Raw genomic sequence first — 27183 nt, 5'->3', positions numbered from 1 at the left:
ATTGTGGAAGATAGCCATAAATCTTCCTTCTGAGCCCCTCATATGTGCTGGCATAGGCAGGATGCTGGCAGTAGGAGGGGCACATCAGGAGTGGGGCTACAGCCTGCAGCAGTGTGAAGATTCACACAGGGTGGGCAGGGGGACAGAATGGAAATGCTGTAATTTAAACATGGCCCCATGGGCTGTCAAAGTTATGCCAGAGGCTACATCAGACACCAGTCCAGTCCAGGATCAGGAAGGTACAAAGGTGGCTTAACACCTAGTGATCCCTGCCCAGGGCTGCAAATTCTGTGCTGGGCCCCTTCCTGGTAAAAATGAATTCCTATTTCTTGACCAGCCCTAATTCTGTGTAATATGTGTGATGGGGTCAAACCCTTGGGAAGTCACCTGATGTGCTAAGATACCACTGAGTCTATCTGTTCTGCCTGCATGGGCCCCCTTTAACCTGTCTTGCTGAGCCAGACTCTTAAAACCTCCTCTAACACACACACAGGCAGGGCCACACCCAGCTGCAGATCAACTCTAGGAAGACTCAGTTTAAGGGACTTGCTCCAGCACTCGGATGTCCACCTCCCTTGGAGTACAGACCCAAAGATATATTATATTCGCCTCTTCCCTCAATGTGGAAGAAGGTTTGCACAATTTCTTCCCACCCCCCAGTTAGAAATCACACAAACTGGGTTGTATTATAAACCAGAAATAAATTTATTAATTATAACAGGTATATTTTAAGTAATTAAGGAGGTATCAGACAGAACAAGGCAGATTACTAAGAAAAGAAAACAGAGCACGCAAACTAAGCTTAACACATTAAAGAAACTGGTTACATATGAGTTCTCACCCTAAATGTGGTTCTAATAATCTTCACAGGCGAGATGCCCTTCCAGCTGGGCCCAGATCTTTCCCCCAGTTCAGTCTTAGTTGTTTCCAGCAGTCATCTTGGCTTTAGATTAGACCCTCAACCAGTGTCAGGTTGCAAAAAAAACCAAAAAACAAACAAAAAAAACCCATAGGTGTGTTTTCACATAGTTTTTTCCTTTTATTTACTTATTGTTCAAAATAGCTGGCAAAATAACTCAAGAACAATTTCAAAAGGAATATTTAATGAAAGGGCAAAACATTCTTAGATATTAGGTTAGGTGTCAACCACAAATGCAGTGCGTTATTTCTACAACCATCTATTGTTTCTAAAGACAAGAGTCTGTACTCAAACTTAGGACCAAGCACCAAGAATTTTATTTGGTTTTCCTAAGTGGAAAAGTTCATGAAACATAACACATTTAATGATAACAAATTACTCAATACAAATATTATTCAAAGAGCATCTTTTTAATTAAAAGGATTAAATACATCTACTCTGCTTTCGACAGGAGGAACCCAATCCTGCTCTCATTGAAGTTAGTGTCAAATTTCCCATTGACTTCTGGGAGGAGAATCAGGCCCCAAAGGAGGATCTTGTTGGCTCAGGGAAGTCTGATGAAATCCGCTTCTCTAAGATTTTTGCTGAGTTCTATGGCAAAACAAACAGAAATCAGACTCTGAATAACAAATATGATTGGCGTTCTCAGTTTTAAATTGCATGCTAGCGTTATGTGATGAGAGATGTTTCTTCATACAAACTAATTCTATGCCACCTGAGAAATAATACCAGGAAATTGTAAAACTATGTATGTATTACACTACCCGGAGGTTAGTACTACATGACCATTCACCTATTTATTGATTTATTGCCATGTTGTATCTTTTACTAATAGCGTAAGAATATTGATTAAATATTTTAAATTGATGAAAAGTTTAATTTAGTGAAACCTTTAAATTTAATTAGATTATGTGACCATTTCTAGGTTTAGAAAATGAATCTAGAGAGTAAGTCAACAAACATGATTTTAAACATATTGGGTCAAATTCATACCTGATACAATTACACTGATCCCAGTATTGTCAGTGGATTGAGACCAAAGTTGAATTTGACCCACACTGTAGAATACAATGACTAGGGCCCTACCAAATTCACGGCCATGAAAATCACGTCACAGACTGTGAAATCTGGTCATCCCCCCTGTGAAATCTGGTCTTTTGTGTGTTTTTACACTATACTATACAGATTTCACAGGGGAGACCGGCATTTCTCAAATTGGGAGTCCTGACCCAAAAGAGAGTTGCAGGGGAGAGGGGGGCTCACAAGGTTATTTTAGGAGAGTCGCAGTATTGCCACCCTTACTTTTGCACTGCCTTCAGAGCTGGGCAGCCAGAGAGAAGCAGCAGCTGGCCAGATGCCCAGATCTGAAGGCAGTGCCCCGCCAGGAGCAGCACAAAATTAAGGGTGACCATACCATACCATGCCACCCTTACTTCTGCGCTGCTGCCTTCAGAGCTGGGCAACCAGAGAGTGGTGGCTGCTGACTGAGGGTCCAGCTCAGCCGGCAGCAGCACAGAAGTAAGGGTGGCAATACCACACCAGGCCATCCTTACTTCTGCGCTGCTGCTGGCGGCGGCTCTGCCTTCAGAGCTGGGCTCCCAGCCAGCAGCCACCGCTCTCCCGCTGCCCAGCTCTGAAGGCAGCGCCACCAGGAGCAGTAGCACAGAAGTAAGGGTAGCAGTACCACAACCCCCCCTACCATTACTTTGCGACCCATCCCCCAACTCCTTTTTGGGTCAGGATCCCTACAATTACAACACCATGACATTTCAGATTTAAGCCTCTGAAATCATGAAATTTAAATTTATAATTTTTAAAAATCCTATGACTGTGAAATTGACCAAAATGGACCGTGAATTTGATAGAGTCCTAACAATGACACAGATACTAACACATATAAACCATTTTCTACTTTTCTTTAATAATCTATGTAGAACATGCTATGTGGTGTCTTTGTTCAGTAAATATAAAAATTATGCCACCAAAGAGTACCTTACTTAAAGTTCAGTTTCTGGTATGTCAGCCACTTTGATCACAGCAAATTAATATATAAATAAATATACAATATATAATTGTATATTTGCATATATATACATGTATAATATACAATAAAACAACAAATTATTCTGTGCTTATTCAAAGTAACACTAGGCTTATAGGCTATTTTGATGTTACACAAAGTCTTTGCTATAATGCAGGTAATTTAAACCTCAGTTCAGCAAAATATATAAGCATGTGCTTAACTTCAAGCACATGCTTCAATCTCATTGATAAATGGAGCTAAATAAATGCTTACATGCTGTGCTGGATTTGGGCCATTCATAGGCATAATAGACGCTTTTAAAATGCTATTGAATGAATGTAGGTTCATCACAATGAATTTAGGAATAATATGAATGAAATTCATCACAATGAATTTAGGAATAACATTCTGCCAGCTTCACGACATCTGCCACTACACACTGACCCTGACCTTCAATAACTTTTCTATCCCTGTGCTGGTTCATTTAAGCAGTGAGTTAAAATGGTGCTGAAGTGTGTGGTGGTTTTGAGCTGGATTAAAATGTGAATTAGGACGATGAAACCAAGCTCATTTTCAGGCTAACCTTTAGACACTGTCAATCCTGCAGCTATTAGTGGCCCTATGGCTATGACCCTCTAATGTCAAAAATTAAGTATGTTTTAAGTCCCATTCAGGAACTCTCCTAACGTAAACCAGAATCACTCTGCAGATTCAAACCATCCCTTGTGTTCTCTAAAACTGGACTGGGCAAAGCACTGGGAGATACACTGTGAAGAACAATTCTGCACTGGACAGAGAGAGACCAAATGACAAGATCTCTTCTATCTCTAATGCTTGCGGTTTTCTTTGCATGCACATCAAATGTTTTTGCAATATATTTCATTTATAGGCTACTGGTGCCAAGATTATTTGGGCTGGGGGCAGTGTCATGTGTGTGATTTGTTGCTTGATTTGACTCTCAAGGGAGAACTGGAACCAGGGGAAAGCACAATGAGACTTGAAGGAAGAGCTAGAACCCTACACTTACCCATTAAAACCTACCCCTCTGTGCCTGATATGTGATCTCCAATTTCACAGCTAATTTACTCATGCCAGTGTTGTATCTCATTCAATGGCTCTGTGCCATCAATCCAGCCTGTTTTACCCTGACTAGCACAGGGCCTCTGAATAGCTTACCAATCTTTAAATTGCTACAAAAGAAAAAGTAATCAAATCATGCAGTTAAGAATGACAAAGTGATCTCTTAGTACAATTACAGTTCTGTAGCATTTATTACTTACAATTTTTTATTGTGGTGGAAACTGATGTAGGGCTCAGTTCTGCATGTCTACTCTGTATAGGAGCTTATACTACAAAAGAGATAGGTATTATTAATTACGACGATGATGATTACTCATGGTAGCAGTACTTACTTATCCAAGTGGTGCCACCGAGCTTGATGGGATTACTCTGCATGAGTAATGGTTGCAAAGTCTGGCTTTTATCAGTAAATAATTCAGTAGCCTTACTCTAGCAGCCACGCTGGAAAACAAAATGTCTATTTTTATTGCTAACTAATGTAGGGACTTGGCACTTACATGGGAGCACAGAGGTGGGTGGGAAATGGTTTACCAGTCCCATGAATATTTTTGAGAGGTTGACATTTTTTCCAATCTTAAATCAGGCAGAAAAGTTAAAAATTTGAAAATATTTGCCATCCAAAAACCTAAATGTTCCATTTCAGGTCAATCTAAACATTCTGTTTTGACCATTTCAAGCGGTGTCATTTCTGTTTGAACACTTTTTGACCCTTTTCAGTCTAATAAGCATAAATAGCCAAACAAAAAGTCATTTTGCAGGAAAAATCAGAATTTTTCATTTTGAACATGTCAAAGAAATATTTTGACAATGTTGAAACTTTTTTCTCAACATATTTGGAAGCAGGAAATTCATCAAGCCTGACCCCGTTCAGTGAAGTTTTGTTTTTTACGAGTTGGCATTTTTTAACCAAAAAACAATTCCTCAAGAAGTTTCTGACTAACGCTAGTGCACTGCAGTGGGGACGGTGCAAGAGGCTTTGTCCCATTCTTGCCCTGGCCCTTGTATGGGTCAGGCACAATTTTAGCACCTGAATTTAGGGGAGCACAGAGCCTGCTCTCTGCATGTTTCCTAGGGATACACAGCACTTCAAAGAATACAGGACAGTTAGCAAGTAAGTAGGGCCATGGCCCAACCTCATCATCTACTTGCCAACAAAGTGGGACCACCCACTGCACCCTATAAAGGGTACAAAGTGGACATAATCAGTGATGAGCTGCCAAAATCTTAACCACGGGTTCCCTCCTCACCCCACAAGAGGGTCGTTGCCCACCCCCGCCCCTGGGACTCCAGCCCCATCCAACCCCCCATGTTCCTTGACCCCCCCCCGGACCCCTGCCCCATCCACCCCTCTCCACTGTCCCCTGACTGCCCCCAGAACCAGGCAGGAGAGTCTCGTGGGCCACCATAGTGGGTGCCCACCCCACCCCTAAGAGCTAGAGGAACCTGCCGGGGGGCGAGGTGGGGAGTCCCAGAGGTGCATACCTGGGGCAGCTCCCACGAAGCATCCGGCAGGTCCCTCTGGCTCCTAGGGGCAGGGGAACGTAGCTAGGGAGGGAGCTGGGGGATCGGCTGCTCCCCCACTGATCACATCAAAAGTGGCGCCTTAGGCACCAACTCCCTGGGTGCTCTGGGGCTGGAGCACCCACAGGGAAAATTTGGTGGGTGCAGAGCACCCACAGGCAGCTCCCCAATCACTGCCCAGCCCCAGATCACCTCACCCCTGCTCCGCCTCCTCCGCTGAACGCACTGCCCCGCTCTGCTTCTCCACCCCCGTCCCAGGCTTCCCGTGAATCAGCTGTTTGGCGGGAAGCCTGGGAGGGCTGAGAAACAGGCGGCGGCTTCACACTCAGGCCGAGGGTGGCGGAGGTGAGCTTGGGTGGGGAGCGGTTCCCCTGTGCGGCCCTCCCGCCCCGGATTACCTGCTGCGGTGCAGGCGGCCCTCCTCATGCCCCCCCACCCCACCCCAGCTCACCTCCACCTCCCTGGGCATGAGTGGGAAGCTGTGGCCTGCTTCTCAGCCTGCCCCAGCTTCCCATGCGAACAGCTGATTCGCGGGAAGCCTGGGAGGGTGGAGAAGCAGAGCAGGGTGGCGCGTTCAGGGGAGGAGGCAGAGGCAGAGCGGTGGTGAGCTGGGGCCAGGGTTGGGGCGGGGAGCTGCCAAATTTTCCCCTTGGGTGCTCCAGGGCTGGAGCACCCATGGAGTCAGCGTCTAAGGCACCACTTTTGGCTCGTTAAATTTAGAAGCCCTTTTAGAACTGGTTGTCTTGCGGAACAACCAGTTCTAAAAGGACTTCTAAATTTAACAACCGGTTCTAGCGAACAGGTGCGAACTGGCTCCAGCTCACCACTGGACATAATCCCCCTTTATTCTTGGGAATTCTGGTAAACTAATGGGTTTGCAAAGCATGCCTATGTATGTTCCCTCAGGGGCACCGAGGCTTTGCACTGTTCCCAGAAACACAAGGCTGTACCTCAAAGGCACAAATGAGTCTTATTTATTTTTAATTTCTCGTTGGATGCACAACCACTTATCACTAGTGCTTGTGTTTTAATACCCTCCAATGAAAACATAATGAAATATTTCTCATTAAGTGGCCTAATTCCTATCGAGGACTTTTGGAGCAGTTTGAGGTTTTCTCACTTTTTAATTACATTTCTAATGAAATCTTATATCAAACATAATTTGCTCTACTTCTCATTAGAAAAAAATTAGTGTAGGTTAGCCTGCCCTCTGGTGCTCTCTGAAGTCACAGATTTGGCTCGTAGATGAAAAACTAGAAGAAGTCTTAGAATGCCAGCCACTATATGTTACCATGGCAGTGATTTTCTAAGGTAGTATGACTGGCACTCTGCCATACACCATAATCAGCTTTTAAAGGCATACTTTTTATTAAGCACTGCATGCTTCTGCAGTGTTAGGGTATTGTTTGAAATCTAGACAAGGAAGAATGTGTTTGTTGTATGCCATTAAGAACACTGTATGTGTATTCAGCTGAATTGCACAGTAAGGGCCAGAATTTCATTGTTAGGCACACACATATTTGTGCATGTCTTGATTATGTACACAAATACCAGATGTGCCCCCAACCAGTTGAGTACATGTTCAAACACCTAATTTGCTCCCTGTGATGAGGTATATACCCCATCCTGGCTTTAAAAGGGTTAATGTGGGCCTCAGCATCCAATTAACCCACTCGCCTGCACCTTGAGGGTGGATTAGCCCCAATTAAAGATGAGTTCCAACTGGGATAGTACCTGGGTGGTTGCTATAATGGGTTGTAGGGAGGAAGTGCACAGTCCCTCTGGGATCAGAAAGACAGCGACAGTCTGGATGAAGCCTGGGGATCCTCTCCTGAGTAGCAAAGTCTGGCAAGAGGCTAGGAGAGACATGGAGCAGCCACTGGAGGTGGAAGAAGCTCTGGTGGTGAGCCCTAGTAATCGGGCAGGATCTGGACTTCCAGACAGAGAGCCCTGGGAGGAATTCAAGTGAGGAACAGAGAGGTATGAAAGGTCAAGACCATGGAGGGCAGAAGTTGGGTTAAGTTTATACTGCTGGTTTGGGGTTTGGCCTGCTGAAGTATGAAGAAGTCTATGGAGATGGTAGCAAAGAATCTCAAGAAGTGACACTTGATTGCCTGTCTTAGGATCCCTGAACTGCCAAGTGTAGAAGGCAGAACTGGATTCCCCTACCAATCACTAGTAAGGTGTCCTGAAGCCCCTGAGAAGGAGATAGGGATGACTGAGAGTGCTGAGAGAAGAGTATGAGGACCACTGGGTCCTGAGTTGGGACCAAATACCTTTTGGTGAGGACATTAGATTGTTTTGTTGGAATTTATTTTACACCAGAAAGGGTGACACTAAACATACCTGGACCAAAGGGCTGTCAAAACAAGAGGCAAACCACCACAAGGTGGAACAGCCATCAGCAGTGGGTGCTAGAAGAATACAGCCAGCCATGCTATGCCCAGCCATGTGGAGGCGCTCCAGGAGTGAGTTCACTCTTGTACACTCCTGTACACACTTGCATCCCTAAGTTAGGCATGCAAAAACATTTGTGCACATCTAAGTTTAAAATTATGATAGTAAAAATATAAAATATGGTTCAAGGCAATTATGTCTCAATGAAAGGAGAGAGTCCTGGTTTAAGAGCCATCTTAGATTTGCTCCTTTCCCAATATTTGTGCAGATCATTAGCAATATATTGGTCAGAGACTACATCTGTGAGAACGGATAAGGATGAACACACAGATACCAGGTGATGGGAAAATCTAGAGACAGAATGCACACATTACCCAATGTTTTACTTTACAGTTAAGTAACTTTAGTAAAAAAAAATTCTTAAAAATGGCCTTTTGCAAACAAACTCTCAGCATTGTTGAAATGGAGTTGGGAGCCTCCTGTTCAAATCCTTTCTCCCCCTCAGGCAGAGGCAGGATTTGAATCCGGGTCTTTCACATCCCAGGCGAGTGCACTAATCACTGGACTAAAAGTTATAAGATGGGTGGCATTACCACCACCGCCTCCTCCAGCCAGATTTTGAATGGGACATGATCCAGCAGGCAGCCTCTGACCACGCCTACCAGATTGGGCCCTGCATTCCATATAGGCAGGTGAATGCCTATCTTCCTCTGGTTTATAGACCCCGTTGATGCTTAGAATAAGGCAGCAGTGTGCATGCCCAGCGGCAGAAATTTAGATGCTTAGGAAACTTTTACCCTGAGAACTTAGGTGCCACGTGAGTTTAGGTGCCTACAGAGTTCAGTGGAAATTTTGTGGCTCACTGTGGCGCCTACACCCCAGACTTAGGATGGAAGTCACAAAGGTGCTTGGGTGCCTAAATCTCAGACTTTAGGTGCCTATGTACCTTTATGAATCTCACCCTATGTAGGTAACTCTATATTTAGAGAGTTTTCCTATTAGACTGGAGTTGTCACATAATTATTAAAGAAAATTAGTAACCTATGACAGTGAGTCAAGTAGATGAGGCTTTAGTGGAAAAGAGTTAATGCTTCTGAGTATTTAAGTAGTGGTAGCTCATGAAAAGGAAATGTACAAGTGCTCCATTTATTTTAAAGTACATTTCAATTTACAGTAGCTGAGATAAAATAGCCCATTGAATGTGGTTCCCATTGTGTTCAAACAGCTACAGCATGACATTCTTTTCTTTCCTTTAGACTTTTACTCCTCTATGTAAGCAGCACAAGCAAAACTCAGACTTCCATTCAGCTGGGGTTATTTGTACATTGTGATATACTTAACTAGACCTTTTTCTGTGTGCATGCACACCCATTGATCATGTCATCAGTAATCAGTCCCTGGTGGAGGAGCACAAAGTCACTAGCAGTTAATAACACAGCTATGCAAAACGTTACAGACAGCTGGCAACTCTGAGTTACACAATCCATTCTTTTACCTGTAAATTTCCTCTCTTAGAACTGACAGCTGGGGTCCCACAGAACCTTTCTATTTCTTCAATAATTTTACATTCTTCTCAAGTCATGAAGTATAGTGTATTTTTTCCCCAACGAGATTGCTAGCTCTCTAAAATAGACACATGTTTCACTGATTTCTTCCAAACACTGGGGACTGGAAAATACTGACCGGATGGTGATGATGAAAATATTAAGGGCCAGATTCTCAGCTGACTTCAGTGGAGCTCCACCAGCTTACACCAGCTGAGGATCTGTTCATAACAATTTGACTTCTACTGGACCAATGATATGCTGGAAGGGGCTCTTGTTGAGTCCTTGCAGCCCCATGTTAAAATCTGGGCACCAATTTTAAGGAAAATATGATTTACCTGCCTCTGATGGAGTTCTCCATTTCCTTTTATATTATGAGCCCTGGGGATCATAAAAGTATTTGAGGAGCAAGGGATTTTGTTGTTGGATGGATTAGATTGTTCCTTGGAAAACTGGAGAATTGGTCTGAATTCAACAAGATGAAATTCATTAAAGATAAGTGCAAAGTATTTCACAACTACAAAATGGGGAATAACTGGCTAGGCAGTAGTACTGCTAAAAAGGATCTGGGGCTTATAGTGGATCACAAATGAGTAAAAACGTGATGCAGTTGGGAAAAGGACTATATCATTCTGGGGTATATTAACAGGAGTGTTGTATGTAAGACAAGGAAGGTAATTGTCCCACTCTGCTCAACACTGGTGAAGCCTCGGCTGAAGTACTGTGTTCAATTCTGGGCACCACACATTAGGAAAGATGTGGATAAACTAGAGAGAGTCCAGAGAGAGCCACCAGAATGAACAAACGTTTACAAAGCCTGATCTATGAGGAAATGTTTAAAAAATGATGACAACAACAACAACAAAAAACACTGGGCATGTTTAGTCTTAAGGAAGAATGAATGGGGACCTGATAACGGTTTTCAAATATGTTAAGGGCTGTTCTAAAGAGGACAGTGATCCATTGTTTTCCATGTCAACTGAAGGTAGGGCAAGAAGTAAGGGTTTTAACTATAAGAATAGTTAAGCTCTGGAATAGACTTCCAAGGGATGTTGTGGAATCCCTGTCACAGGAGGCTTTTAAGAACAGGTTGGACAAACACCTGTCAGGGATGATCTAGGTTCACTTGGTCCTGCCTCAACGCAGGGGACTGGACTTGATGACCCCTCAAGCTTCCTTCCAGTCCTACATTTCTATGATTCTATGAAATGGCAGAACAAATAAATATGGTGGAAGACATCCCTGCACCTCTCCTGTGAAGTCCTTCATCTAGCCTCATTTCACATGAGCTCTGGGACCTTCCCACCTCACAGGGTCCTAGAGCCCAGGTGCCAACCCAAGCTCAAATGTCTACCCTACAATTAAACAGCCCTTAGCCTGAGGCTGTGAGCCCAAGTCAGCCACTGATTTTTAATCACAGTGTGTATATACCCTATAAGTGTCTGCCAAATGATAGTACAAGTTAAGTGTTTCAACTAAAGTTCTAGTTTGCACCTGTGCTTACAACTAATCCAGAGATTGATTATATATAGAAAAGATTTTGCTAGTGACAAAAGTGCTGACTTCTAAGTTACTTATAATGTTGTATTGATCTCCATGCTCCTTGAAATATTTCTTCTGTGATTACAAATAAAAGATAGCCTTTTGAATTTCCTTAATAAATGCTTGTTTTGTGTTTCTTCACAACTTTACATTAAACTAGGTAGTAACTGTTCATATATCAGGTTATGTTCTCTTCCACTGTGATTGGCTGATGATGAAGGCAAAGGGATTTTTGTTTGTTTTTCTTGCTAAATCAGTTGAGTCAGGAGAGAATGCAAAATTAGAAAGTTCAAGCTCAAACTTTTAAAGAACAGAAAGTTCTAGTTAATTTAATTCTTTCATGCCTTTAAAGTTGACAGCATCATTAGAAAAGCATTGGATACAATAAAGCATGATACAATAAAGCATGATCTCTTTAAGGAAATGTTTGTGCCAATATGACATGCTAAAATTAAAGATCTTATGTGTTCCATCAAACCACAAACCTGGAATCTAAAGATCATGATAACTCATTGAAATATAGAGATCCAGATCCCCAGGTGCTTATAAATCAGTGTAGTCCCACTGATTTAATCCACACTGCTTAACAAGGATAAGGCTTCATTTATTTAATGGAGAATTGATTACTGACAGTAAGAAAGATGATAGAAAAGGGAAGGCAACTGCATGAACTAATGCATACTATTGAACTTTTAGTGCATGTCAGCAGGGTCCAGTTAGTGCACAACATCCTGATGGGCAGGAGAATTTAAACCCCTCTAGTGAGAATTAAAGCACAGTGTGGACATGCCCCAATGGCTTAGGAACACAAGTCCCTCTGTATGGGGACTGTCATATCCATTTCTGAAAATCCCACCTTAAATATATTGTAGCCATTTATTGTTATTAGCCAAATTTAATCAATGAATGTCTTACATGTTTTGAGAAAAAGCATGACCATCCATTGTGGGCATGGGGTATTATAAGTACTTCTTCCAGCAATTAAAAGGATAGCATGAGAGACTACTGAAGATACTAGAGTTATTTATCTTATGGGCAACGAACCACTGTATGCCCCTAGAATTGGTTCTGAACAGAACACACTGAATAAAATCTTTGAGTGATTGAGTTCATTACCACGTACCCAAGACTGAGTCATTTTCCTTCATCATAAAAACTATTTAGAAATTTCCCTCTTTATCGTAACTTTACTATTAACTTTATGTTAGTATAATATTATAATGGCTGGTTTTCACTGGAGCTGCCAGTACCAGAAATTAAGAATCTTGTGGAAGATAATATAGTACCACAATGGGTAGTACCAGTGAAAACAGACTACATAGTTGTTGTACATCGGAAATTCTGAACACAGCAAACGGTGCACAGTTCAGAGTTTAGAGTTGACACAACGGGGAGCACAGGTTCCTAGCTGCTTAGAATCTCAACAAAAGGTTCAGATTCAGATGATGAACTTCCACCCACAAATCCTTTAAAGCAAGCTTCGTACTTCAAAGATGCACCTAGCAGTCTTGTTCAGAAAGGAAGTATTTCTTTATACTGAGAATAACACAGGATGAAATTCACCCAGGACAGAGGAACTTCACAATTCCATTGCATCACTTACAGCCCTTGCCCTTTTAATTTCCTTTTGCCGTGCAGGAATGGTCTGTCTGTTTTAAAGAAACTCAGTATTATTCAATGGGATTCACCTTACAGCACAGGAAGAATTTTAAGCCCGTTAAGGACCTGAAATAAATGTCAGTTTTGCTATTGATTTTGTGGGAACAGGAACGGGCCCAAAAGGTATGTAAGAGATGTATAGGGACTCATGTGTACCATTTGCACAGGGGCCAATTTCACTCTTTGTGAGTTAGATAGCTTGTGCAATAGAAGATGTAGTAAACTCTTTCTCAGAATAAATACAACCTTACAGTACCCCATCTGGTATTGTTGAGCCATCTGGCAATCCATAGTAGCCAACTGAAATATTTGCACTTCTATGTGAAATAAAATTGCTAACGGCCATACATTTCATGTCATGTGAATTTTTAGTGTTTAATCCAGAGACGAAGTAAAAAAAAAGAGACTGAGTAGCACATTCAGCTGCTAAGTGAATCCCATTTCAAGCAGTTTCCAGCCAGTCACTGAACAGTATCTTATGGAATAATTGCTTTTATGTGGCTTGAAGCTGCAGAGAGATGTCGATCAATTTGGGAGGATGAAAGCCTCTCAGACAGGCTCTCCTTCCCCACCAGAGAGTAACTGTGATTCATATGGCACTGAATTTAAGGACGAGCACACACTAATGTCAATAATTTCACAAGACAGACTTATGGTGAAGAAGCTTTTTATCCCATCATTTTGGAGAACTCAGAGGTTGGAAAGGAAACATCCTGATAGGTCTTCATCTTTACAATGGTGTCACCAGCCAAATTACAGTTTTAGTGAAAAGCTCACAGCGGGACTTACCCAAACTAAGCGTTCATATACTCCCTGTCAAATCTCCTGCTTTGGTCAATAAATAGAAGCAAGTCCTATTAGATAGCCTTGCTCTGAGGAACATTAACCATACACAGGATATGGTTCTCCTGTCTAACCAACAGAAGGAGCTAATCAGTCAGCCAGCAAGATCCCATATCTGCAGAAGAACACATGGAGGCTACTTGAATGTATGCACTGGAGTCTCCTGAACATTCCGTCTTGCTAAATGCCATTTAAGGAAACAGAAGCAGCAACCAGATCTGCATTGGTGGATGGGCAATTCAGAAAGCCTGATGTAGAATTTTGCAGCAATCAAACATTTAGAGGTTGGCATCCTGGACTATATTCAGGAAGAGCAACTGCATAGCCATCAGGCCCACAGAGCTTTTACGGCACTGGTGAGTGACATAATTACATATGATGTCATTTCACATAATAGCAATATTTACAGGAATAAAATGATCATCTTACATTTATTAAAAGGAAGGAAATTCACATACCAAGTGTCACTACTGTATCATTCAGTGCAGGATCTGAGACAAAGCAACACAAACATAAAAATGCACATATAATCATGACAGCACACCACAAACTTCCACAATACCCTCTGGCTCATCTTTACTAATATTGCACTGCTGATGGCTCAAATTTAATTCTTAATTGTGAACTTCCTTGTCCTCTCAATTTGTCTCAGACACTTGTTTTTATGAAAAGATAATTAAATTTATTTGGCCTGTACTCCAGGTCACTTACTTATTGGCTTGAACACCAATGGCTTGGGAAAAATCCAACCATTCTGTAGAATCCTGGATTTGCAGTCAAGTTTCACAAAAAACACAACAGCCAACCTAACAAAAAAACACATGTAAAAGGGGGCAAATCAAAGGGCCAGCAGCAAGTGCAAATGTCCCCTCTAATAGAAGGGAGCTCTTGAAGACTCCAAAAAAAACAGCCCAGCCTGTTGTTTGTCTGAAGTGTACACGTGGTAGTAAATTGGTTGACTAATTGATATTTCCAGGGTCTTATGAGATGGTGTTCAGCATCATAGTTTGTAAGCTTCTGGTGTAGCCATTTGGTGACAGTTTTGGTGCTCAGTCTTCTCTACCTCTGTTTTATGTGCCTTCCTCTGAAGGTCTGGCCAATTTAAGTATAAGTAGGTTGTACAAACTAAGTCCAGATTCATTATCTTAAGGTTAGAGATGGCTCTCTTTGGAAGTGATAGTACTTAAGGAATTGTGTGTGTCTGGCCAAAGTAGTTTCTAGGCTCTGGGTAGTCCTGGATTCTATTATGCATATATTAGCAAAGGCTTTTTGCTTTGGTTGGTGTGACAACAGATAGGATGACTGGGTGACAATGGGGAGTAGCAGAATGACATGGAGCTAGTAAAAGAATGTTTGTTTGAATCTGTGTGATGTTGTACTGCCTCTGTAGCAGTCCAGAGAAAGATACTCAGTGTTAAACCTAAGACGGGTCTTTAGTAGTCTACCCATTGATGTTTGGATGCTCTGCTGTTTTGGAATAAGTAAGTGACATTGGGATGACCTAGATGCTGAAGTGAGTTTAGTTTCATATTTTAGATTATTTGGGGTCACAGATTTAGTGACCTAATTCTCTTACCCTCACCATGTCAGACTGAAGCTAGCAGAGCTGAATGAAACTGTAATTTCCTGCTGCAGGAGTTCATGCAGATAGTTGCTTCTGTTTCCATTTGCCCTTGGGTCACATCTTCCAAGTTTTGAGTTCAGAAAAAAATTAAATGTCAGACTGTAACTCAGTTGAAACCACTCACTTTCACCTGTTTCATAAGAAAACCATGTGTAAACTAAGACTTTCTGAATATTTTGATACAGAACCATAAGTCAACCCAGGTTTTTTCAGAATTGGTCTCAGGTTTGCTAAAAATTTCATGAATCTTAGTAAATGTTTTGATTAAGCTGGTCTGAGGTTTAAGCTGGTAACAAAACCCAGTCCTCACTTACAGACACCCCCCTAACCTGAAGCAAATACTCGCTAGCAACCACACACCACACAACAAAAACACTAACCCAGGAACCTATCCTTGCAACAAAGCCCGATGCCAACTCTGTCCACATATCTATTCAAGGGACACCATCATAGGACTAATCACATCAGCCACGCCATCAGGGGCTCATTCACCTGCACATCTACCAATGTGATAATGCCATCATGTGCCAGCAATGTCCCTCTGCCATGTACATTGGCCAAACCAGACAGTCTCCACACAAAAGAATAAATGGACACAAATCTGACATCAGGAATCATAACATTCAAAAACCAGTAGGAGAACACATCAACCTCTCTGGTCACTCAGTAACAGACTTAAAGGTGGCAATTTTGCAACAGAAAAACTTCAAAAACAGACTCCAATAAGAAACTGCTGAACTTGAATTGATTTGCAAACTAGATACCATTAACTCAGGCTTGAATAGAGAGTGGGAATGGCTGGGTCATTACACTAATTTAATCTATTTCCCCATGTTAAGCACCCTCACACCTCTTGTCAACTGTCTAAATGGGCCATCTTGATCATCACTACAAAAGTTTTTTTTCTCCTGCTGATAATAGCTCATCTTAATTAATTAGCTTCTTAGAGTTGGTCTGGCAACTTCCACCTTTTCATATTTTCTGTATGTATACATATCCTCTTACTATGTGTTCCATTCTATGCATCTGATGAAGTGAGCTGTAGCCCATGAAAGTTTATGCTCAAATAAATTTGTTAGTCTCTAAGGTGCCACAAGTACTCCTGTTCTTTTTGCAGATACAGACTAACATGGCTGCTACTCTGAAACCTAAAACTAGACTAGTTTGTGTGATTTCAGATCCCACTGCAAACGTCTCAGGAAATGTTTTTGAGTGGTATTTATTTCCCTGTCACTTTTGTGGGAAACAAATCCTGTCATGTTCTAAAAGCATCATTAAAAATGGGTTAATTTGTACATTTAAAGCCATATTTCCAAAGTTAAATACCACAAATGTGTGACCATGTGCATGCACAAACACTTGACGTACATGTCCACAGTAGGTATTTGCATTCTTAAATGTATGCATGCAATCTTTGCCTAACTGAAAATCTGGCCAATCTCTACTTAATCATTTTACTTTTCTTTCCTCTGGTGGCTCCATCTTATTTATTTTTTTCCAGAAAATTAACAAAAAGGGCTGCAAATTTAGAAGAAGATGTGTTCTTTAGTTTCTGTGATTGGTACAAGAGGGGCTTGGACATTCTGCTATGATAGGGTTAGATGTAGGTTTACTTGATCATATTTTATTTATGTTTGATGTTTATATGATATTGCACTGCAGGAGAATGTATTTATCACACAATATTTATTAGAGAGGAGAAAACTCAACAAATAGAAATAGTTTAGCAGGCACAGGCTTTCACAGGAGAGCAGTAAATTATAACTGGAGTTGATTAAGAGGTAATTTGCTAAACCTGTTTACCTTAACCTTTGCTGCTACAGTTGTTTTTAATAGAAGCAGATAGTCATTAGATTGTGCCTCAGACACAAATTATGGAGCACAGGCCACTTCTCACTGTCCACTTTTCATCTATTATTCAAGGAAGAGGTAGAAAGGTCAGGATCAAACTGCTAATGTATAATTCTCCTGAGATGGAAGCAGAGCATTTCTTTGACGAAGACAAAATAAGCCATAAAATACAGTAGTTTATTTTTCAGTAAGATGGTGGGGGAGTCAAAAGAACACATGTCTACAACCCTGGAAGGGTTTTTGCAATAATTCTACTACCTACCAATAGATGTGAGGTTCATATGAACTCATGAGGCATTTCAGGGAGACAAGGAAGGTTAGTTACTGCACGTTGGTGAAATAGATGGATTCGCATTGGGAGCAGAGCTGGGTGAATAAATGTTAAAAACATATTAATCAAATATTATTCAGCCAGCTCTAATTAAGAGGATGAAATCCTCTCTGCAGTTAGCCACATGGTGGAGGGGGCGGGCATTGGCGCTGAGCTGTTCTCGTTTGGCTAGCAAGGATCTTCCCTGATACCAGCCATGCGGTGGGGTGAGGGTAAATCATCATCATAAAGAATTGGATGGGGGGGGGGGGTTAGTTTGGTTTCTGCTGCTGCACATTAAGAGGAAAACCGCAGCACTAAATGGCCAACTCAACGTTCTTTGCTTGGTATGGGAGAGGAGGGTGCTGCTGTTACGAAGGTTGCAGAAGCGGAAAAACTATGGCTTACCATGGCCGCCTGCAAGCCGAATTCTGTTGCCTGGCACTGCGTGTGTGATCTCTAACACCAAAGCCGCAGGCACTCAATATAAGATGCAAAATGTGACCTAGTACCAAAATCATTCATTGCCTTGGTTTTCTTTCAGCCTGATTCTCCAGTTATGCCACAGTTTTATTTTGATGGAGTCACAATGCATTACTTTGCAACAAACCGTAACATCACAAATTATGGATCAGGTCATCCCTCAGACACAGTAGAGAAATAGCTACTGAAAGCAATCTCCTATTTAAAGTCAATGGCAGATTAGCCAGAGGATTCATCTGGTGCCACTGGCTTCAGTTACTGAATCCTAGGTAGGTGTAGTGGCCCATGTCTCTGACAGATGAACTGGCCACTATGACTTGCGCATATACTGCAGGACAAGAAGATGGACTGCAAGTGACCAGCTCTTTTGTAAACACTAGTTGTCCTGGTAATTAACAAGATTTGTAAGAAAAATTCTGAGTAAACCTGTGAACTATAAATGGATTTCATTTTAGCTTGATATTGCTGACAGTTTTCATTCTACTTAAATAATAAATCACAATAATCTGGAAAAGCTGAACTTAACTCTCTGGTTTTGGCATTGGGGGTGGTTCTAATGGACTGGAAATGGACAGCTATGGTGAATCAGTTGCACAAGCAAGTACAGGGAGGTGTAATGTACGTGTACCTATACCAGCTGACCTGCCTGTGACCCAGGGGTGATCTACCCAAAGAACATAAGAATGGCCATACTGGGTCAGACCAAAGGTCCATCTAGTTTAGTATCCTACCTTTCAACAGTGGCCAATGCCAGGTGCCCCAGAGTGAAAGAACAGAACAGGTAATCATCAAGTGATCCATGCCCTATCGCCCATTCCCAGCTTCTGGCAAACAGAGGCTAAGGACACCATCCCTGTCCATCCTGGCTAATAGCCATTGATGGACCTATCCTCCATGAATTTATCTAGTTCTTTTTTGAACCCTGTTATAGTCTCAGCCTTCACAGCATCCTCTGGCAAGGAGTTCCACAGGTTGACTGACAGGCGTTGTGTGGAAAAAATACTTCCTTTTGTTTGTTTTAAACTTGCTCCCTATTAATTTCATTTGGTTGCCCCTAGTTCTTGTGTTAAGAGAAGTAGTAAACAACATTTCTTTATCTACTTTCACTATACCAGTCATGATTTTATAGACCTCTATCATATCCCCCCTTAGTCATCTATTTTCCAAGTTGAAAAGTCCCAGTCTTATTAATCTCTCCTCATATGGAAGCTGTTCCATACCCCTAATCATTTTTGTTGTCCTTTTCTGAACCTTTTTCAAGTCCAATATATCTTTTTTGAGATGGGACGACCACATCTGCATGCAGAATTCAATATGTGGGTGTACCATGGATTTATACAGAGGCAATATATTTTCTGTCTTCTTATCTATCCCTTTTTTAATGATTCCCAACATTCTGTTCACGTTTTTGACTGCTGCTGCACATTGAGTGGATGTTTTCAGAGAACTATCCACAGTGACTACAAGATCTCTTTCTTGAGTGGTAACAGCTAATTTAGACCCCCATCATTTTATAGGTTTCAGAGTAACAGCCGTGTTAGTCTGTATTCGCAAAAAGAAAGGGAGTACTTGTGGCACCTTAGAGACTAACTAATTTATTTAAGCATAAGCTTTCGTGAGCTACAGCTCACTTCATCGGATGCATACTGTGGAAAGTGTAGAAGATCTTTTTATACACACAAAGCATGAAAAAATACCTCCCCCCACCCCACTCTCCTGCTGGTAATAGCTTATCTAAAGTGATCACTCTCCTTACAATGTGTTTGATAATCAAGTTGGGCCATTTCCAGCACAAATCCAAGTTTTCTCGCCCCCCCCCCCCCCACACACACACACACAAACCTACTCTCCTGCTGGTAATAGCTTATCTAAAGTGACCACTCTCCTTACAATGTGCATGATAATCAAGGTGGGCCATTTCCAGCACAAATCTGGGGTTTAACAAGAACATCTCGGGGGGGGGGAGGGGGTAGGAAAAAACAAGGGGAAATAGGTTACCTTGCATAATGACTTAGCCACTCCCAGTCTCTATTCAAGCCTAAGTTAATTGTATCCAATTTGCAAATGAATTCCAATTCAACAGTTTCTCGCTGGAGTCTGGATTTGAAGTTTGATTATCTTGATTACCAACTTGATTATCATACACACTGTAAGGAGAGTGATCACTTTAGATAAGCTATTACCAGCAGGAGAGTGGGGTGGGGGGAGGTATTTTTTCATGCTTTGTGTGTATAAAAAGATCTTCTACACTTTCCACAGTATGCATCCGATGAAGTGAGCTGTAGCTCACGAAAGCTTATGCTCAAATAAATTGGTTAGTCTCTAAGGTGCCACAAGTACTCCTTTTCTTTTTGCATCATTTGATATGTATAGTTGGGATTATGTTTTCCAATGTGCATTAGTTTGCATTTATCAACATTGAATTTCATCTGCCATTTTGTTGCCCAGTCACCCAGTTTTGAGAGATCCTTCTGTAGCTCTTCGCAGTCTGCCTGGGACTTAACTATCTTGAGTAGTTTTGTATCATCTGCAAATTTTGCCACCTCACTGTTTACGCCTTTTTCCAGATCATTTATGAATATGTTAAATAGGACTGGGCCCAATACAGACCCCTGGGGGGACACCACTATTTACCTCTCTCCATTCTGAAAACTGACCATTTATTCCTACCCTTTGTTTCCTATATTTTAACCAGTTATCAATCCATGAGAGAACCTTCCCTCTTATCCCATGACTGCTTACTTTGCTTAAGAGATTGTAAGGCATGATTTCCCTTTACAAAAACCATGTTGACTATTCCCCAACAAATTATGTTCATCTATGTGTCTGACAATTTTGTTTTTACTATAGTTTCAGCCAGTTTGTCAGGTACTGAAATCAGGTTTACTGGCCTGTAATTGCCAGGGACTCCTCTGGAGCCCTTTTTAAAAATTGGTGTCACATTAGCTATCCTCCAGTCATTTGGTACAGAAGCTGATTTAAATGATAGGTTACAGAGGACAGTTAGGAGTTCTGCAATTTCACATTTGCATTACTTCAGAACTCTTGAGTGAATACCATCTGGTCCTGGTGTTTTCTGTTTAGTTTATCAATTTGTTCCAAAACCACCTCTAATGACACCTCAATCTGAGACAGTTCCTCAGATTTGTAACCTAAAATTAATGGCTCAGGTTTGGGAATCTCCCTCACATCCTCAACCAAGAAGACCGATGCAAAGAATTCATTTAGTTTCTCCACAATGGCCTCATCGCCTTTGAGTGCTCCTTTATCATCTTGATTGTCCAGTGGCCACACTGGTTGTTTAGCAGGCTTCCTGCTTCTGATGTACTTTAAAAATGTTTTGCTATTACTTTTTAAGTCTTTGGCTAGGTGTTCTTCAAATTCTTTTTTGGCCTTCCTAATTATATTTTTACACTTCATTTGCCAGAGTTTATGCTCCTTTCTATTTTCCTCATTAGGATTTAACTTCCACTTTTTAAAGGATGCCTTTTTGCCTCTCACTGCTTCTTTTACTTTGTTGTTTAGTCACGGTGGCTCTTTTTTGGTTCTCTTACTGTGTTTTTTAATTTGGGGTATACATTTAAGTTGAGCCTCTATTGTGGGGTCTTTAAAAAGTTTCCATGCAGCTTGCAGGGATTTTACTTTTGGTGCTGTACCTTTTAATTTTTGTTTAACTAACCTCCTCATTTTTGTGTAGTTCCCCTTTCTGAAATTAAATGCTACAGTGTTGGGCTGCTGTGGTGTTTTCCCTGCCACAGGGATGTTAAATTTAATTATATTATGCTCGCTATTACCAAGCGGTCAAGCTACATTCACCTCTTGGACCTGATCCTGTGCTCCACTTAGGACTAAATCAAGAATTGCCTCTCCTTTTGTGAGTTCCAGGACTAGCTACTCCAAGAAGTAGTCATTTAAGGTGTCAAGAAACTTTATCTCTGCATCCCTTCCTTAGGTGACATGTACCCAGTCAATATGGGGATAGTTGAAATCCCCCATTTTTATTGAGTTTTTTATTTTAATAGCCTCTCTAATCTCCCTGAGCATTTCACAGTCACTGTCACCATCCTGGTCAGGTGGTCGGTAATAGATCCCTACTGCTATTTTCTTATTACTCGAGCATGGAATTACTATCCATAGAGATTCTATGGTACAGTTTGGTTCATTTAAGATTTTTATTTCATTTGATTCTACACTTTCTTTCACATATATGCCAAACCCCCCCCAAGCCCCCACCAACACGACCTGTTCTGTCCTTCCAATATATTTTGTACCCTGGTATTACTGTGTCCCATTGATTATCCTCATTCCACCAAGTTTCTGTGATGCCTATTATATCAATATCCTCATTTAATATGAGGCGCTCTAGTTCATCCATCTTATTATTTAGACTTCTAGCATTGGTATATAAGCACTTTAAAAACTTTTTAGCTGCCTGCCATTACATGATGTCATTGAATGGGACTTCTATTCATTTGACTGTTTCTCATTAGATCCTACTTGTATTTTATCATCTTCCATCCTCTCCTCCTTATTAGGACATAGGGAATCTGCATTTATAGATCCTTCCCTAAGGGATGTCTGAACTATGTGCTCCTCTGCACCTGTCGGCTTTCCCCCAGACCATAGTTTAAAAACTGTTCTACGACTTTTTTAATTTTAAGTGCCAGCAATCTGGTTCCATTTTGGTTTAGATGGAGCCCATCCATCCTGTATAGGCTCTCCCTTTCCCAAAAGTTTCCCCAGTTCCTAATAAATCTAAACCCCTCCTCCCTACACCATCATCTTAGCCACGCATTGAGACCCTGCAGTTCTGTCTGTCTAACTGGCCCTGTGCATGGAACTGGAATGCTACCATGGAGCATTTCAGAAAATGCTACCATGGAGATCCTGGACTTCAATCTCTTACTTAGCAACCTAAATTTGGCCTCCAGGACCGCTCTCCTGTCCTTCCCTATGTCATTGGTACCTACATGTACCACAACCACCAGCTCCTCCCCAGCACTACACATAAACCTATCTAGATGTCTCAAGAGATCCGCAACTTTCGCAGCAGGCAGGCAAACCACCATGCAGTTCTCCCGGTCATCGCAAACCCAGCTATCTATGTTTCTATGGGGGGGTCAGATTGCTGCGTGCCATCATAAAAGCGGGGGAGGGATAGCTCATGGTTTGAGCATTGGCCTGCTAAACCCAGGGTTGTGAGTTCAATCCTTGAGGGGGCCATTTAGGGATCGGGGCAAAAATTGGGGATTGGTCTGAGCAGGGGGTTGGACTAGATGACCTCCTGAGGTCCCTTCCAACCCTTACATTCTATTATTCTAATGATCGAATCGCCCAACACTACCTGTCTCTTCCTAATAACTGGAGTTCCCTCCCCCAGAGAGGTATCCTCAGTGTGAGAGGATACCACAACATACATCATCTGGAAGGAGGGTCCCAACTATGGGATCATTTCCCTCTGCTCCAGTTAGATGTTCTCCTTCCCTGGACTTTCATCCTCTTCAACACCACAGAAGCAGTCACTTTGGGGGTGGGACCATTGTACTGTGTCCTGGAAAGTCTCAACTATGTACCTCTCTGTCTCCCTTAGCTCCTCCAGCTCAGCCACCCTGGCCTCCAAAGCCCGTACACGGTCTCTGAGGGCCAGGAGCTCCTTGCACCGAATGCACACATACGCCACCTGCCCATAGGGCAGGTAATCATACATGATGCATTGGGTGCAATAAATTGGGTAGCCCGGACTCTGTTGCTGGACTTCTGCCTGCATTATCTTTTTACTCCTGGAGCTGGTTCCTTTGTCAAATGGTGTCACCTGCCATTATTATTATTTATTTGCATTGCCATAGCACATACCCCATTATGCTAGGCACTGTACAAAGACAGAACAAAATATGGTCCCTACCTTAAAGAGCTTACAGTCTGAGATAATGGTGGGAGAAGGCAGCTTTAATTTCCAGTGGAAGATGCTTAGAGGGTACCCTGAATCAGCACATCCCCCCTGTATATTCCCCTACTGGCAGTGCTGTCCACTTCATGGGCTATATTAACTGCCTTTTGGCCCATTCCATGGCAGATGGAAGGTCGCAGATGTTTTGTGCAGCCACAGAATTCTCCCTGGTTCACTCTGTACATCAGGATCTCATGTCTGGGTTTCCAGGAGATATGTGCCTGTGGCCAGGAACTCAGGCTGTATCTATCCCTCTCCTGTCTCACTGAAGCTATTTGTCCTTTTCTGTTGTAGGTTAATTACCATATTTTGCCATATATAATACACCGCTTGAATTTAGAAAAACTTATTTGGTGAGTAATAAGCCTTTAAAAATAAACTCCTATTTGCCAATATAGGGAGAATGTAATTAACTCAGGGACTTGTCACATTGAAGGATTGTTTTGGGTTTGGTTTGAAGACCGCTTCTTCAGCAACTAAATTTTCTATGCTTCTTTAAACAAATATGATTTGCAGAGCATCCCACAGTCTTTCCTGGATGGAGAATTCAGAAAGAAAGATACATTTGAATGAGTCTGACACACAAAGATTAGCTGAAGATCGAAACTTCAACAAGGTTACAGTGTTCAGATCCAGGATTTTGGTTCAGCCCCACAATACAATTGTGGCCAGCAGTAAAGCTTAGATCTAGATATTAAAGTCACTAAATCTCAGAGGCAGTGAAGCCAGGTTCCACCTCTAATTTAATTAAATCACTGTGGAGAAATCTTCAGGGTGGGGGGGAAATAGCTATTTAAAGTGCTATTTTACTTTGTGTTTACTATTCTCTCCCTCCCTGGTTTCATGCTGAGATAAAACCACAAATATTTGTCAATGTTCAGGATTCCTTGCTTTTCATCCCAAACCTAACAGGAGTGAAAGCTGAGCAGTGAACTTGCAAGGTTTTTCAAATCATCTTAGAGATCACTTGTCTACATTTCCTGCAAGCAGCTCCTTGCAGCTAATGTTTCTGAAAACCGGAGCTGGTGGAGTAATTCAGAAAGTTATTCCTCGTTCCAAGAGCAGGTAGCACAGCTCCATAATAACCCCAGTGCACATCCCTCCCAGTTTACTGCCCCTTTCAGATTATGGACACTTCACATTTCCCCTCACTTCCAGTTCCTCCCTGCCACTGGTAGATCCAATCTTATGAAAATATTCTTTGCTGCCAACAATTTCCAGAGGAATAGAGCCACCATAGTGGTTCTTATGCCCCACCCTCACCCCACACACACACCCTTTTCCCAACAAGTTGTGCCCAAAAGAAAGAGGACACGGTGGGTTGCCCTACACCCGGGTCATCTCCAGCTGCCATAACAGTCCCAAGGGGCAGCAGGTAGCTGCATGTAATACATTAGAATAACTCTGAGAATGCTTTAACTTGAACCAGAGACCCAGGAAAGCATGATTTGAAGCACAGTTTGGCTGGACTAGGGCCTGTGGGCCATTGGCTTCATTCAAACTTCTTGGGGAATAAGTTAGCAAACAATTTGACCGAGTAAAGCTGCAGACTATATTTGCAGTTTCCTTTTTGCTGAGGCTCTTCTGCATGTACCCAGACCAAACATGAGTAACAGATCTCACTTCCTCCTCATCAATTAAAAACAGTCTGCCCAGCTGTAATGCACACATCTCTCCCCACAAAGGGAATGGAGTTTCAGAGAAAGCCTGTTAAATGTATTCATTCTCTTGCTGCTCTGCTGGTTTTAGAGAAAACAGCTTCCAGTCATTATCAATAAAAGAGTGAGTTTAGATTCTTTCTATAATACATGTTGTCTCCACTAGCATAGTCAGTTTATCAAATATTCTGATTTAATCTTAGGCTGCAGCATGTTTCTTTCAATAGTTATCTGTTTACAATAATTTACAGTGAATAAACATCAGTCCTGTTCCAATAGTAAAACAAACAGAACAGAACCATTTTTCTTTCAATGAAACTTATCTCAGGAAAAGCTAGTCTGGGCTTTTCTGACCCATTAAGTTTATGAAATATGTTACCTATTTATTTCCATACATTCCTGAAGCACAGTAAAGGTTAAAGTATAAAACAACTGTTTTATAATATTATTTATGATAGTACAAACCAAATAAAATACTTACATGATAGACAAACTCCTTCAACTCCATCCTTCACCCTCTTGAATCCAGCTTCCTCCCTCTACACTCCACTAAAAATGCTCTCACTAATGAGAGGTCTCACAATGACCTCTTTCTGGCCATGGCCTCTATACTCATCCTTCTTGTTCTCTCCTTGGCCTTTGACACTATCAAACATTCCCTCTTTTTTAAAGTCTTGTCCTCCACTGACTTTTGCGACTCTGTCCTTTCATGGTTTTCCTCTGACCTCTCCAGCTGCATCTCCTGGTGGATGTCCAACAGCAGCTTAAGCTCAACATGTCCAGAACTGAGCTTTGATCTCCCCCTCAAACCTTTTCATCTTTCTTGATTACTTAGACACAGTGGATAACACCATCATCTTCCCAGTCACCCAGGCCTATAATCTAGGCATCATCTTCAATTTATCCCTCTCTCTAGATCCACATGGCCAGGTCATGTCCTTGTCTTGCCACTTCTACCTTCACAACATTTCTAAGATTCACCCATTCCTGCCTCTACAGACTACAAGATTCTTGTTAAAGCCCTCATCATCTCATACTTTGACCATTATAATATCCCCTTCTTTGGTGTCTTCATTAGCCATATTGGCCTCTTTAAGTCAATTCAAAATGCTGCTGCTGTGATAATCCTTCTGACTTGATGCTCCAGCCACATCATCCCTTCCCTCCGGTGGCTTTCCTTGCTCACCATTATCAAACATGAACTCCTTGTCTTTGCCTTTAAGGCCTTTCACCATTTAGTTCTACCCTGTCTATCAGATCTACTAGCTTATCACTATACTGCTTGCCCAACATACTTAGAAATCGTGAGTTAGACTCCAAAAATATGAAATTGTCTTAAAAACCATGAAATCAAAATAATAAATCACATCGTTTTTGACCTACGTTCTGATCCTCTTAACCCAACCATGGGCAATTCAACCTAATTGACTAAACTGTAGCAGACAACTGAGCTCTCAGTTAGCTGCAATTCTAGGATACATTCAAACTAGAACTTTGATTTGTTTGAGGGACAAGGGAAATAAACAATTTATTATTAATTATAAAACAACAGTAATGAGCAAGTTCCATAGCAGCAGCAAATTCTTCTGGGCTCATTATAAATGGCACCACTCAAACGTGTATTTTAAACAATGACATTTGGAGAACAGAAGTGCATTCAACAATTGAAAAATGTCAATTTAGAAAGGCTAGGCAGCTGAGCTAGATTCTGATCTACATGGGGATAAACCCATAGTAACTCCACTGGGATAACTGGAATTACTCTGGATTTGCATTGGATTT

General features: G+C 41.7%; 1 long non-coding RNA gene across 1 annotated transcript; it reads right to left on the bottom strand.

Moving 5' to 3' along the window:
- Positions 1-731: 731 nt before the first annotated feature.
- LOC125637343 (uncharacterized) lies at positions 732-25971 on the bottom strand. Its single transcript, XR_007356907.2, has 3 exons — positions 25883-25971; positions 4223-4291; positions 732-1510 (listed from the first exon to the last, which is right to left on the bottom strand). It is a non-coding gene; the product is annotated as an uncharacterized LOC125637343 (long non-coding RNA).
- Between the last annotated feature and the right edge of the window lie 1212 nt (positions 25972-27183).

This window comes from Caretta caretta, chromosome 5, assembly GCF_965140235.1.
Source record: "Caretta caretta isolate rCarCar2 chromosome 5, rCarCar1.hap1, whole genome shotgun sequence".
Lineage (NCBI taxonomy): Eukaryota > Metazoa > Chordata > Testudines > Cheloniidae > Caretta > Caretta caretta.
Note: the sequence above shows the minus strand (reverse complement) of the source record. Positions and strands in the feature narration are given on the sequence as shown.